This window comes from Ischnura elegans, chromosome X (assembly GCF_921293095.1).
Source record: "Ischnura elegans chromosome X, ioIscEleg1.1, whole genome shotgun sequence".
NCBI lineage: Eukaryota > Metazoa > Arthropoda > Insecta > Odonata > Coenagrionidae > Ischnura > Ischnura elegans.
Genome location: NC_060259.1, coordinates 85,573,680 through 85,590,021, shown reverse-complemented (window position 1 = coordinate 85,590,021; position 16,342 = coordinate 85,573,680). Strand labels below are relative to the sequence as shown.

The following is a 16,342-nucleotide window of genomic DNA, read 5'->3' as shown; positions in this document are numbered from 1 at the left end:
TTCGCGTTATGACTCGAGGAATAAATTCCACTGAAAAATATCTTTTTTGTTTCATCGCCTCAGTAGATAAAAAAAGCACGATTGAAATCACATTTCGAAGAGCATTTCTCTTTATGAAAAGAGGGACTTTTCATGGCAGGATTTTTTACATCTTAAGGCAGTTCATTGATTTTTTAAATTAATCTGGATTTCTTAATAACCCAGGCGGACGGCGTTCTTGGGTGTTCCGAACAGAAATGATAAAACACTCTCCAGTACCGTTATCAGCCTCCTTCATTTTTGCCAGGGCTGCCTGAAGACAACCGGGGAAAATAAATTCACTGATGAATCAGTTTAAAGATATTAAATGAGACGACGTCTTTATCCAATGAAACCAGAAGGAGAATAAGAAGAGAGTAGCGGCTCGAGCCGATACCTTTACAAAGAATGAAGATACATGTACAAACGTAATTATTTGCTTTGCCAACCTCGCTGCCGTGAATGACACCTGCCCTTTGCGAACAGGTCCCACTCCATGTTTTCAGGGAAGAGTTAGCTGGTAAGGTTTTCCAACTAAATTCCAACAGTGTTTTTCACGTGACACCATCACGTGGACTACCATTCGTCTGGCTCCTACCCTTCCACATAGTTGGCGTGAGTGGCCCTTCCTGAGATAATTTAGATTTATTCCTGTCAGTGTAGCTCTTGGGGTCATAGGAGCACGCAAGTAACGGAAAGGTTTTAGCCCATTGGAAATGACGCTGTGTATACTGAAGGCTACATATGGAAATAGTATACAGACAGAGTAACCTTTAAAGGACACTAATTGTTTACTAATGGCTACACAGTAGCGGATACAGAAAAAAACTCTAGAGGGGGGCGTAAAAGATATCTTGACCAACCTTTACTTTTATCCTAAAAAAATAATAAAGTCACATGCAAAGTTTAAGAAAGTGTTATTTGAACTGATTATACGCACATGAAATACAAAGCCATCTTATGACATAAAAAAGTTAAAATTGTAGTCCTGCATTGTTTGGTTATGCGGGCGGCCAGGAAAGGGTTGGGGGGCACGCCTCCCTAGTAGAAAAAAGTGTGTTCATTCAGTGTTCTTTTTATGTTCATTTAATGTTCAAATTGTGTTCCTTCTATGTTCACCGAATGTTCACTTTATGTTCTTTTTATGTGTTTTGTGACAGAAAGAACATAAAAAGAACACAAAATGAACACTCGTCTGTGAACATAAAAAGAACATAATTTGAACACAAAATGAACACTTTTTTGAACATCAAAAGAACACAAAATGAACATAAAAAGAACATTTTGTTGAACAACAAAGAAAAAGCTTTCACGGAAGTCCCATCATTACCATTGACACTTTCACATCTTTGCGAATCAGATGTGTTTGGATATGTCTCAAATCATGTTATTTCCAGCTTTTTTTTATTAGAAACGAACTTAATAATAGAAGCCAAATGCTCAGGCCTTATCCCTGTTTAGTATGCAATAAAGTACATATTGAGAGTGTTTTCAGGTGTTCCTTGATTGCATTCTCGGATCGTTCAATGTCCATTTTTTGATGATATGCCTTCATTTTGGGATAATTTTCCCGGAAATTCATTATTTTAAATTTCTAGAAATATTATGGAAAACTGCTAAAAAATACAGTTTTGTGGATTTCAAGATGGCGAAATTCAAACTCATTTTTGGTAGACAAAGTCTCCAAAATCATCTGTATTACTTGTTTTATGTAAAGCTACTTGTCATGACACATGAACTGCAGTTATCCACAATCACCTCCAAGGAATGAGAATTTTTATACTGGTTTATTTTAAAGAACAACAAAGAAAAATGTTCATTTTGTGTTCAACATAGTGAACATAAAATGAACATATAAAAAAATGTTCAATTTGTGTTCACCATGGTGAACATAAAATGAACACAAAGTGAACATAAAATGAACACATAAAAAAATGTTCATATTGTGTTCACCATGGTGAACATAAAATGAACTCAAAGGGAGCACAAAATGAACATAAAGAAAAATGTTCATTTTGTGTTCAACATAGTGAACATAAAATGAACATATAAAAAAATGTTCAATTTGTGTTCACCATGGTGAACATAAAATGAACACAAAGTGAACATAAAATGAACGCATAAAAAAATGTTCATATTGTGTTCACCATGGTGAACATAAAATGAACTCAAAGGGAACACAAAATGAACATAAAGAAAAATGTTCATTTTGTGTTCACTGAGATGAACATAAAAAGAACATAAATTGAACATCAAAAGAACACACCAAGAAATTGGTGAACATAAAAGAACACCAAAAGAACATCAAAAGAACACTTGAACACTGAATGAACATATAAAGAACACCAAAAGAACACAATTTTTTCTACTAGGGCTCCCATATGCATCCGCCACTGAGATTACATATGGAAACAGTATATGAAAGGTATACGTATACCTCTCAGATACTGTTTCCATATGTAGCACATACGTATACAGTATATGAAAGGTATACAGATACCTTTCGTATACTGTATACGTATACGCTTCAGGATACTGTTTATGTATACCTAGAATCTAAAACATGTATACAGATTCTCAAGGAAACAGTATACACCTGGTATACTTACGGTATACGTATACCGTTACCAGTGTGCTGTCTGGGTACGCACGACGTCGAGTTTATGGAACAGTACTGCTTTAGATAATGTGGAAATTGTCTGACTCATTTCTTCATCATGATAACTCGTGCAATAGCAACAATTGCCCACTCACGAACTTTGTGCGCAGCAGTGGGCACTCCCAAGCCAAGCGAGCCAAGCACTTTGGAGCCCAAGCGCTCCAAAGGCAACAGAAGGTGAGGAGCTCGGGGTGGGGAAAATTGGGGCTTCCTATTGGTTGTAGTTTTTCATAGTCAGACATTCCCGAAAAATGGCCGCATTTTATTTTTCATCACGTCACAAGAATTCAGAAATGCATTTGGATAAATTACGGTAGAAGAAAGAGATGTGGAATGAATGGAAGAATGTTAATGACTAATGATAATAAATAAAATCATGAATTCAGACGTTTGCGACCCTTAAGAAGACACTAGAGAACGAATTGCGGGTTGCGTCACGGCAAGCAATTGAGCGTACTAACCAGGAAAGCGCAATTTTTTCAAACGTACTAACCAAATTCTTTTACCTGTATTTTGTTCGGATGGTACCGGGACCGAGGGAAATCGCCGTACTAAGGAGGAAAACGTACTAAGGAGGAACGTACTAACCAAGTTCCACTGTACTGCCCACAGTATCACCAAGTACCCTACTCTACAACTTAGATAATTATGTCTGTCCGTTTGTGCGCAGACCAAAACCATCGTGTGAACGCACACCCCAGCAAAAAGATTTGCACCAGGAGGATTAATAGTTAAGTGTAGAATCCTTTGAGTTATGTTTTCCCTTTGAGCGAGTGAAGAGGTATGCCTACCCGGCAGGATGTCCAAACACAGTAGTTGTACGACGTGAAGAAACAAACGGTAATGAGAAAACGACGCCAAGGACGTGTGGAACAAAACCAGAGGTAGCTCTTCGCACACCATGCGCCTAACCTAGAATAAATGTCACGGCTTTCCTCACGGCCTGGGTCCGCGAGAAAAGCGGAATTAAATATCGGCGGACCTAAATATTTTTTTGCCTTATTGCTAAAAACAATTTATGCCAACCATGATATCTTAAGTGGTTGTATTTTAAAATTACGTATAAACAGTTACTTTTTATCTGTAATCCAAAATTTTATATTTAAAATGTGAATAAAAATAATTTTGATAGAGGAATATTTATAATATATTATATAATATATAATTATCTCTATATATATAAAAGGGATAATCCCTTTTTACTGCATACTGCGTTGAAAATGCTACTTTTTTCCTGATATATTGGAAACATTTTTTTCGTTTGCAAATTGCAAACCAGGTACTGATGTTGACCGATAAATTTTATGTAATCACGAATTTATCCAATCTACAGATTCTAATTGGTCGACAACTGGAGGATAAAATTTCTCTCGAAAATCACGGTGTGAACTTTTAGAAATCACCAAATGAGCATTTTTGTCTGGCAGCCGATGCGGTTTTGTCGTCTCGTCTTGTTACTGACTGACGTATCCTCTTTTCGCCGAGCCAACTACCACGCCAGCTAATGGCAAGCTAAGCATTGTGACAGAGGGTGAGTAGTCGTCCGCCAACAGAAACACCTCAAGTTAAGTGGGGCAACTTACAGGGATACCTCCTTATATGTTATTCCTGCCTTGGAGATACAGGCCCCAAATCACATAATTTTTGCCTCTGGGACGTCAGATTTTCTCTAAAATGGACATTTTCGAAGCCGGCTATTACTGTCCGATGCTATGTCAGGAGGTATGCTCGTAAATGGTATAATTAGAATTTGTTTACGTTTTTCCTCTCCTTCTACAGCTTTTGAACATGCTCACCGCCGTTCTTAATGGCTGAATTCTCGTAATACACCCCTCCAGCTTTACCACCCTCTGCTGGATACCAAGCCAGTCAATGGTGATCGCAGCATAGTGGAGCAGGGTGAGTAGTCGCCTGCTAACAGCAACAGCTGAAGTCAAGCAGTGCAACATACAGGTATTTCTCCATACACGTTTTTCTCACCGTAGACATAAAAGCCCCAAATCACACCGATTTCTGTTCCTGGGACTCCAAATTGGCTATTAAGAGAAATCTTCGAAGCCGGATCTGAGAGCCGTATGATATATATTATAGGGTATTGTCGTAAATGGTAATGTTGCCAATCTGGATTTATTACAGCAGTCTTTGATCCTCTCATTCCAAAATTGGTGTTATTTTTTTGCAAAAAAATGTTTCTGCAATTTATTTGCAATTAAAGTAAAACTTAAGGTTAAATTTGAAGCTATTTTCACAGCAGTAAATCAATGAAATAATTACCTTTTCATGAGTTTGTGAAGGGTTAAATATGTTTGCATTGCTGGAATTTTAACGAAATTTACCTACCTACTAGCTGATTTCAAGTTGCATACTTAGATTCCCATCATCTGCTCTCCTCTGCAGTGTGGCACCATGGGGGTGGGGCGGGGAGTTTAGGGGGATAAATCCTCCCAGAGCTCAGAGAGTTCTTTTTATTAGGATATTTTAATGTAGCAAATTTTGTAACTAATATTAGGGGGACAGATGACTCACAAACAAAAGATCAAACTATTCTCAGAATCAAAGTTTCTGTCTATATTTGTTATAAAGTTCTTTAAGTTTAATCCATTATACTTTATTGGATTAATATTACTTATGGTTTGGCGTAAGGATTATCTCTCCATTTTGAACCAGTTATGTATCTTAAAATTTTCAGGGGGAAGTTCCTGCTCTTACCCTGGCAGGTATTCCATACCTCCCAGTAATAGTTGTGCCTAAAGCCCTCCCTTGACTTAATTCCTCATGATATTGCATGGATAAGTTAATAATGTAAACCTTTTATAATAGAGGAAACATAGAAATACAGCTCAGTAATTTCTTATCATTCTTCCCCTGAATCATCAGGGCTGTCCCCATGTCTCACAGCTGGCAGTGTACTGGAGAAGCCGAAGGGGGGTTTGATATAATCAAACTTAAGAGAAGGGACGTTCGTACGCTCCTTCACCTGAGGACGCTGGCAGGAGAGCTGGCGAAACTGTTGTGGTTCTTCAACAACGGACGCGGATGCAGCCCGAAAGAATGCTGAACTTAAGAGAAGGGAGGTTAATAAAGTTAAAGGGATCAAATAAGTCAATAAATACATCATTTCTATCAAATTTTTGTATCATCTGTTGATATCTTTATTGAGAAGAATGCAAAAAGAAAAAATACATGAGTACCATTGTAAGGTAATTCTATCATGAATAATACGCCAGCATCCTCTGATACCACCCCCAATCCAACCACATTAACCTCCAGATCTAATATCTCCCAGTCCTTGCCTGCTTACTTTTCTGCAAATATATGAAACACCATGGGGACAGCAAACACCCACATGTATGTAATTATTTAAAGGGTACATAACGGCTGACGTGATACATTGAACACTGTATGAACTCGACTCAATGCGATGTAAACCCACAGCCCCCTGGCATTTTTCATGCAAGCCCATAGAGGAATAACATCGGTGCAAAAGGATGCATGTTAGCTAAGTATGGTAAGAATCATGAATTCACACTTTGCAATCCATGGAATTTCATAATTATTGCTTCAAATTACCATCGAAGTACCATTGGCAGCAATCACTGAAAATAGAAGCGAAAAATAGATGGAAAAAATTGTAAATGAATGCTTCACACCTCATTGAATTCATTCACCCCATGTGGTTTATTAGCACTTTGAGTGCCGGCCGCTAATTTTAAAGCCCTACTGAAAAATCCAGCCATTTTTACTAAAGTCACAAATTTTTTTAAAACATTAGCATCAAAAATATATTTATATCGATGTGTATTTCAATAAAAATGGACTTTGCTCTTCTTTATGTATGAGTTGAATAACATTTATTGCTAACTTTTAAATATATATTTTAATAATGAAAACCCACTGTTTTAAAAAAATAAAAAGGTTGCAACAAATGACGTACCGCCATAAAATGCATAATATTTTTTATTACGCTCAATTTGAACTATTTAAACCATGGAAATCATACAAAAGTATTGTTCCAAGTAAATCATTCAAAATCCTGGATGACAATAAGGGTCACTGCACCCTCAACGATCGTTTCTTTCCTCCAAAGAATTTTCACACAAAGTAGGCTGAGATAAGGGTGCCAGTAGCTACAGAGGACTTTTCGTCCTCAAGACATTAAAAGAACTCTTTTTCCATCAAGCAGTTGATTTTTGAAATAACAGAACCACTAAACAATAAACTGGAAGAGTACCATGGGCGAAATATTACAGCTTTGCGCAAACAAAGTCAATAAAACAGATAGACGTAATATTACGTCCATGGCAATCCTTTGAAGGATTAGCAGGACGTAATATTAGGCCCATGGCACGCAAAGTGTTAGTCATGGGCGGTATTTCCGTGCTTGTTGCTGCCATTAAAGGAGCTTGGAAATAAGATTTCCTTGAGAAAATGATTTCTTATAATATGAATGAATTATTAAGAAAATATTTGTCAACCAGTATGCCCAGGAAATACTACCGATGGAATATTTGGTAAAATAGAGAATAAGCAATGATTAGAAAATTCCATCTTCTTTCGGATATTAAAGTCAACCCAAGAAAAAATATCGGTAAACGTGCTTTATCCAATGTGTATAGTACCAAAGATACCAATTGCCTTTCACTTTATTCCGTTTTGACGGTGAAATAGCTTAAAGAAATAGCAAATTCTATAAGTAATTTTGAAAGAGGCAAGAGGATGCAAGAATGGGGACAGGATTCCGCACTTGCGTTAACGCAATCTCTGCAGCACGGCATATTTTGATATTTTGCTACATAAAAATGCGATAAGTTGATGCTCATGTTCCCACTGCCCAATTCGTCTCTCGTCTATCCTTAGACCCTTGGTATTTCCCACCATTTCTCTTGCAATTTCATTATTCTCAATGAAGCCTTGTGAACCAAAAAATATGAGTATTAGTTACAATTGATGTCACATTTTCCTGGGTAGTGAATGACATCTTGCAAATTAAAATTAGAATGAAATCACAATGACAAACACAAATTTCTCATACCTGAATAATCTTAAATTTCCGTTGAATTGGAACTGCACGAAGGACATTTTAATCTAGGATAGAATGAGGCATTGGCATATAAGCTAGCACTGGATGCTTCCTCGGAGATGATGGAAATTCAAATCACGCAAGTGCTAAAACAGGGCAGCTATTGGGGCATATCTTCAACCGATCGTTTACATCACGCGGTCTTTCTTGGTTCGTAGGCAGTGGTAGACTGACTTGATGTTTGTGTATCATTGATATTGTCACTCGGTCTTCCACCTCTGGCAACCCTCTCTTGTTTTATAATTCTATTTATATGATATAGCTACTACAAATAGGCATTATTAGCACATTTATGCATTTGAAATTCCTTAAAAAATTACATTTTGAATGGAAATAAGCGGCACATCTGCCATGCCCATTGGCCTGACAAAAACGTTGGTATAAGAGAGATATATGGAGGTTTAGGTTTTCAAATTTCCCCTGAACATTCAAGATCCCCGGCTTTTATATATTCTGGGTGGGATTCAGCGGTTAAATATTTCTAACGCTCACCATATTTAGTTTTCTCTTTTTTGCACGCGGCTGGTGATTCAACAACCTCTGCCACATGCCTATAGTACCGGTTTGCAGTGTAGATAGTATATGTAGACTACATAACGAAGTGGCAATAGAGCGGCGAGTTGAGAACTGATGGTACGGATAAATGTGCTAGTATTTATGAATTGTATATCACCATGTGTAGGGATGTTGACCAATACCAATTGTTTATTTGTAAATGGACCAATTATCTTGCCAATTTCTCGGGAATTTCATTGAGATTTCATTGTCATCCGGTGAGAGTGGATCGGACTTGGGCTTCAAAGTGTTAACAATAGTCATTATAGCTACGTGAAAGAAGATTCACTCACCTCTTGATGGAGGCCAGCTGCGGGCCTCAAATGGGACCCCCTTGCCTTGGGGCCCGGCCCGCGGCCATTGCACCTCCGCGGCGGGTGCTGGGTGGCCGTGGAAGACCACCACGACGTCATTGGGGAAGTTGAACTACACCGCCCACACCACCTACTCTTCTCCTTTTCTTTTGCCCACACGCGGATGATGACGTTCACAACGCCCATTGGCATTGTGTCCACGCCTGGCTCCCCAGGTGGATGCCACGGAGGGGCCTGGCCAGCATCACCTGCTCCAAGATTAGGCTACCAGAAAAACCAATCGGGGATGAGTCCATCATCGTCTTCCTCCTCCACCAAAGAATTAGGGTGTGGTGGACTTCTCCTAGATGCCTCGGAGCTCATGGTGCTGGGTAGCAGTGCTAAGTCACCCTTTGCGGATGAAGTGGCAGTGTAAATGCTTCCTTGGGTTTCTGTAGCCCCCGGACTCGTAGATGTTATGTGCTTCACCGGTAGAAGGACCTCATAGCCACCTCTATCCTCCTCGCTCCTTCCGTGCTTTACCTACCTCCTGATTGCCCTTGCCTGGTGAGAAATGAAGGATATGACAGTCCTATTATTTCTCTATGAAGGCAATCAAAGAAGGGCAGGGGGAAGGGAAGAAGGGTAAGGGACGGCCAATAATGAGTTACATAGTTCAGGTCAGTGGCGTAACTATGGGAGTGGGATGAGGGAGTAGATTCTCCCTATAGCCTCAGAGAAATGAAAAAATATTTAAAACCAGTCTAGATTTTATGTATAATAAATGATACTGCCTTGATTAAAATTTTAGGAGCCAAAATGATGTAAAATTTATTTTCAGGCATGCCATGTGATTTTTGGATTAGTGATTTCTAAACACGAGGAAGAACATGATGTGTAAGTGAAATTTATGCACCCTTGTGGCCCTGCCAGATCATTTCACTGGCCTTCAAGGGAGAGAGATGTCTGTTATGTACCCATGAGCAACATCATTTGTTCGGTCAGCCCTCCCATCACCAAAGGTTCTGGAAGAATGTACTTCTTCAGTGAAAGTGAGGCTGACTTTGTACAACAGCAGTTCAGCCAGACTCATTTCACCTATCTTTGAAAGTAAGTTTTATGATTGAAGTGTATTATTTAAATAATTTTATGTAAATTAGTATTTCCATTTATCCTCTAATGCACAGTAACAGTCTAGTGTATGTTGATACCATGTTTCCGTAAACTAAACACTTGAAAAATGGGTAAATTCCAGGAAAAGAGCATCATTTCACATTTCTGAGCCATTTGGACTCTTTTCCCCTCAGCTACCACAAGCCAAGTATTGTTCTTAAAAAAATTGTACGAACTGGAGCCGCATTCACTAGACTACATGTTTGGTCTTAGATTTACTGACCATTATTTCAAATATATCCTCATAAAGGTATGGATACACTTATACTTATTATCTTACAGTACGTGTCCAAAATCCCTCTCACGGAGGCAGAAAAAAGTAAAACCTGAAATACTCATAGTGGCAGTCAAGACACCACCATTTTTATTTCACAGTATATTGGAGCACATATTAACTTTCAATTAAAAAAAATTGGATGAGTTTACTGCTCTGCCTTTTGGTGATAATTCTGAAAATATAAAGTAATGTTTTTGAGCTAAAAAAATCGGTTCATTAATAACTGTTGACATCATTTTGGCTAAAATAACAATGCAAGGGGAATAAAAGACATTAATATGGAAGCTATGTACTAGGATAGACTAGAATTCAAAATTTCATTCAAATATATTATGTGGTTTCTGAGTTATGAATTTTTACCCTGTGCCCTGCACTCTGGAATTTGATTCCTACTACTTAGTGCCACTTCTGAGCAAACATCTCAAACTTGGACTCCTCATATCTTGCAAACTATGAGAGTAAGAGAGGAAATATTTTACATGGGTCATTAGAAACGTGATAGTAGATAGTGAGAAAAATTTCATTAAAATCCGAGTCGGTGGGTGCCATGCCTGGGTGAACTGACATGGAATGACCCCACATTATTCTGGAAGTAGTAAACGATAGATACAGTAAATATAAAATGAACACAAGAGTAATGATACTTAATATTGGGTAATGTATATTGAAGCCAGAAACAAGGTGACACAGCTAGTTAGACAACAAAAATTTAGGTATAATAAAGAAGAAATTGACCTGAATGGCAGAGACTAAAATGTGGAATGCTATAAAATAAATAGTTAGATTTGTTTAACTTTGTGCTACCTTAAAGGCGTTGTTTAAATATTATCTCAGCTATGTAAGATGTTTTGCATGGAGTACCTCAAGGCAGTTTACTGGTGCCTTTGTTATTTATATTGCACATAAATGAGTTGGGAAACACATTGAAGAAATGCAAATCTCTTTTACTTGGAGATGATGCAGTGATTTTTTATTAGTATTCTGAAGTCAATACTGTTATACATATTTTAAATGGAGAGTTTCTACTTATTTAATGGTTTCATGCACACAAGCTAAAATTAAATACTGCGACAAAAATTATAATTGTCATTGATAGTGTAGAGGTCAAGTTCACTGAACGCATGAAATATCTTGGTGTCCTAAATGATAGGAATTAAAGTTTGCTTTATGGAAAATATGGATTTCAAATTAGATATCTTACCACATTTTTGGTGATGCAAGGTTACAATGCACGAAGATGACTGAAATCACAAAATAGAGATTCAACTTTAAAAATAAGTCAAGATTGATGTCATACTTAATTATCTTAACTGACTAAATCTCCAACAGATGTTGGACTAGGAGCTTGTGAACTGTATTCATAAAATAAAACTTGGGCTGATGCCACCTGACTTAAATTAATAAACACAGATGGTGATACTCATAAATATGCCACCAGAGGTGAGCATAATTTTCATATTCCTTTGACAGAAAAGTTTAGAAGAACATACTAAGATCGATCAATATGCATTCATGCATTTTAAAATTTACATTGCTGGAAGGCGGCGAGATTCCTCTGGGGGAAGTATTGTACATTTGGATCTGAGGATCTATGTCTAAATGTTCAACTCCTTCAGACAGTATTTTTAGATATCATCTCCCAAAATTACTCTGCATCAAATTTCATCCACAGATTTCCATGGTACACTGGTCTCATATACCTGTTAATCCTAAGGAAATAAAAACAATAATTACTTCTGAGGACCCTGACAGATCAGACATCAATATGCATTCACAGTAGGATCCAGGATAAGGAAAATGGGGGGGCTAAGTATGGGGTAAACACCCAGAAGTATTGTGGGCCATAACAAAAACTGCCTCTCTATCTAGTGTAAATTGGATGTTCAAGGGCGGCTATAGCCCCCTTAGACCCCCCTCATAGATCTGCCACTGTGCATTCATGTATTTACAAATATGAGCACGGTTAGAGAGAAATCATTCATGATACATGCATGACGCGCGACTTGGTAGGGAAAGGTAGCCAATTTATTTTACTTAATCACTAAATTTGCACTGAAACGAATCCATAAACCTCAGCGGTGAGCTAGTCCAATTATTTCCCAAAATTTTACATTTATGAAATAACAAATTCAATTTTTTTATATCACGCACCAGTCTTTTAAAGGTTCCGAGTTCAACCATAGGTCGTTGCTGATAATTTATTGCGAGAGCGACCATGCCCAAGTAACATTGAACGTTGGGCCTCCGTTGGGGAACCGTAGTCACGGTTGGCTCATTGTGGGTGGATATGCCTACCAAATTCCGCTGTTGGCCCAACGCAGATATTGTTTGTCGGCCCAACGAAACGATTAATGCTGTTTGCCCAACGGAAATCCCAAACGATGGCCCTACGAAATGGATTATCATTGGGCCACCGTTGGGACATCATACCATTATAGTACGATTGCATACGTTGCAGGATACGGTTCACATGGTTCCCTAGCAACCTAACAACCAAAACTTGTTTGGTTGTTTAGGATTGCTTTTATATGTTAATCATTCACTATGTCTTTGTGATAGCAGTTAAATAAAATAAGTCGAGTGCTTCAAACAAAAATAAGTCATTGACCTCATTTGGTAAGTCTTATAAAACTGGCATTCCTAAAATCATGTTACCTTAAACAGATAGTTTCGTGGAATTTTAAACTTTTCATCATTAATTTAGATAGATCGATATGTATATTTTTTTCAGATTGTGGCATATCCAGTATCAGTGGAAGTTTTAATGAAAACAGTGTTTCAATGGACAAAGTGAGTGATTTAGACCTCTCTGAAGAGAATGAGATTGAATTTGTATGAGTAAACCTAAATAACATCTGCACAGTTATTATTTTATGGAAAATACATTTTTCCAGGTTAAATCATATTCCATATTGCGATTCCTGTATCTTTCATTGCGTAGTGATTGCCAAAGTCGTATTCAATTATCAGTCCATCATTCTAGGCTATCGTTGGTTTCATTGATTTTAGTTTCTTTTAGCATGTGAGCTCACATCCTCGAGGACGTTAACCCTATACAGAACCCATGCCCTGAAAGACCTCTATGGTATATCGCCTTGTCTGGCCAGTCAGGTGAACTTTGCAGAGCTTGAGTGTCCTTTTTGATGTACACCAATGATAGACATCTACATTTGGTTCATGGGAAATCATTAGGTTTGCTGTATACCAGATATAGGCATCTACATTTGGATTGAATTAGGTATAATGCTAACTTTGTACTCTCAGTAGGGATGTAAATCTTATGTAGCTTTTTATAGAAGTTTGCGCAAGTGTTTTAAGCATGTTGATATGATATTTATAATAAATATTTCCATCAGAAAATTTCTTATTAATAACATTTTGTAACTGATAGTTGTAAGAAATTTTCTTATAGAAAAATTTTATAAGAAATTTTCTTATAAGAACATTATTGGACATATTTCTTATAAGAAATATGTCCAATTTCTGATAAGAAATTATCTTATAAGAATTTTCCAATAGGGGGGGGGCTTTAGGCGCAAGTAATACTTAGGAGTGTGGGAGTATTCATGCATACCCGCCAGGGAAAGCAGGAGTTGCGGGGTCGTCCTCCAGGAAAGTTTTAAGAATAATGGTTCAAAATGGCGAGTTTTATGGCTTTCTGGGGGATATTTGATTAATCCTAACACTATGCTATAAGTAATATAGCATTGTGTTAGGATTAATTAATTTATAACTGATTCAATTAAGTAATGGACTAAACATAATAATTTCGTTACCGAAGACCAGAGAATAGGAATTGTGAAGGCAATTGAATCAAATAACTCAGGGGTGTACATCTTGCAGTGCGACAAGGAGGATTTCTTTGAATTACCTCTTAGAAGTGGTACCATTAGTATATTTGTAGTAAAAAAATTAGTACCTGGATGCAAATTGCAGTCCACCCAGATTTTATCTACATCTATCTCTATGTTTTCTTGCCCTACAAAGAAGATGGACAGTTTTTGTGTGTGCCATATTGTAATATGGAAAGGTGCTGTTGAAATTTTCCTAATTTTGTCCTAATAAAAATTGTCCTAATTTGTGAAAATAAAAGTTGGGGACCTTCTGAACTGATATTGATTTTTTGTTTTCCACTTTTAACCACTGTAACCTTACTTTGTCCAATAGCATTGATTGTTTATGTATTTAATTTCATTTTCATTTATAGGGAGTTAAAGGTAAAGATTCTATTTACCGGTATCGTATCAAGTGAGAAGGTAAATTAATTTAACTTTAATTCTATAAAAATGAGAAATGCCAGTAAAATATAGCTTTTGTTGGGAAACGGATGGCAGAATGTAAAAGGGCCAACGGTATATCGTTGGAGATTTGTTGGCCTTGGGTTGGGAATACGAAGGCCTGACTGTAATGCTCTGTTGGCCCATCGTTGGGGAATCGTTGGTTGGGATACGGTTGGCGAGGTGGCCAAATCATACCATGGGCCAACCGCTGTGTCCCACCATCTGCCAACAGAGGGCCAACCAAAAATGTTACTTGGGTGCTAGATAACTGTAGCCCTTTTTATATGATACATAAAAAATGAAAGTTTGTCTGTGCCTGTTAGACCATTATACAAATATAATTTGTATCCGATCGAGCTAAAATAACATAGAAAAATAGTTATAAGGATTTTTAATTGCATTGCATTTGTATTATTTGAGACCTACCCTCCATGATGTTATAAATAGAGACCAAGAGAAGAAAAATAACTCGGTGTTCGTCTAGAAAGATAACAAATACGTATTTCTATGGTAATCAAACCATTTCATTCCGAACGGGGTGCGATGAACAAAACTTATTAATCTTGTGATGAAGGGAAATGAAAAACAGCAGTTCAAGCTCAACGGCCAAATTATGCACAGAAAGAACAAGCCAAAAGTTTTGTTTTACTAATTATCGTCCTGCTGAAAAACATAGGGCTTCTCAGCTAGTAATATTGAAACTTGAATCCCAAACCATAACATCAAGTATCATACCAAGTAAAACAACCAGTGAAGTTACAAATTACTTTTCAAGAGTTTAATTCTACATCCGATACAGCAAGACATCGTTTAAAAAATATTAAATTACATTGCGAATACGTACTCGTTGTGTCATACGACAGACCGCAGGTGGCACAAATTACTTACAAAATTGAAATCTACGCTTCTACCAAATTCTGCCATCTTGGAATAAGGTCGACTAAATACTATGAACGGGAAAGCAGTTTCATCTTCGGTAAATGTAGTTATTATGGATACGCAGCTGTAAAGTTCGTATTTTGTACCTATATACAACTACTAATATTAGTGAGACTTCGATTCCCTTCACTGTTATCACAACTGAAATATATGCACAAGAAAAAACTTATCCAAAAGCCATCACAGCATTCGTTGTACCTACAGCCGCCTTCAACAAATGGGTATTTATAACAACCAGTTTGGAATTTTCTTTCTTCGTAGCCTTTATCCTGACTTAAAACCAGGCACAAAACATAATCCATCGTCGTAAACCTTCGTGCTCACAGGGAAGTAAACCGGATTTCACAACGACCGACGGCACGGGATTTACTTCAAGTCACTTCTCCTGAAACATTGCAGACTTTTCTGTTATAATATCACCAATTTTTTGGCACTAATTCGTACTGTCAAAAATAAACCTTATCACTGAAAACACAGACAAAAACAACTCACGTCCGCGGTTCTCCCATGCTCGCCATGTTAAATTTTCCTATGGAACTTCTGCAGACCAACCAGTATAATGTTTATGGTTTTACTTATGCCGTAATTTTCTGATCTCAGTCGATTTATCAAATTAATGAAAGAAAGTGACTGACTAACAAAATTGTAACTCGCTCTCCCGCCGAATGCCTGTTTTGGCGGGAAAAGTATATCTCGCGCCAACAAGAAGTTTTGGCGGGATATCCAACATTTCATCCGTCACAATGCATTCAATCGCTATTAGGTGACGATAAATTCTGGAATCAATCAGGAAATATTTATCTCCTATTTTATTTTCGGGTTTCGGTCCTACCAAGTATGAAAGGAGGTCATGGTCCTACCGGTCCTAACCAAAGAAGTTCATGCAGTCGCAGCAGGATAAGGATTCGGACGGCTTTTTAACTACTTCTGCCAATGTAACTTCAGGTTAAAGGTATAAAGTTTCCCTGGGCCATCTATTGAGCTAACAAAAAAAAGCAATAATAATATCTTCATTGGTGCGATACAATATAAATTGAAATTAGTGCAAGGCTTCGCCGATAGGTTTCT

The 16,342-nt window shown here is 37.4% G+C and overlaps 1 long non-coding RNA gene across 1 annotated transcript; it reads right to left on the bottom strand.

Moving 5' to 3' along the window:
* Positions 1 to 8,719: 8,719 nt before the first annotated feature.
* Positions 8,720 to 12,225, bottom strand: LOC124170719. The gene is made up of 3 exons (XR_006867572.1): positions 11,586 to 12,225; positions 11,257 to 11,296; positions 8,720 to 9,169 (listed from the first exon to the last, which is right to left on the bottom strand). It is a non-coding gene; the product is annotated as an uncharacterized LOC124170719 (long non-coding RNA).
* Positions 12,226 to 16,342: the final 4,117 nt, after the last annotated feature.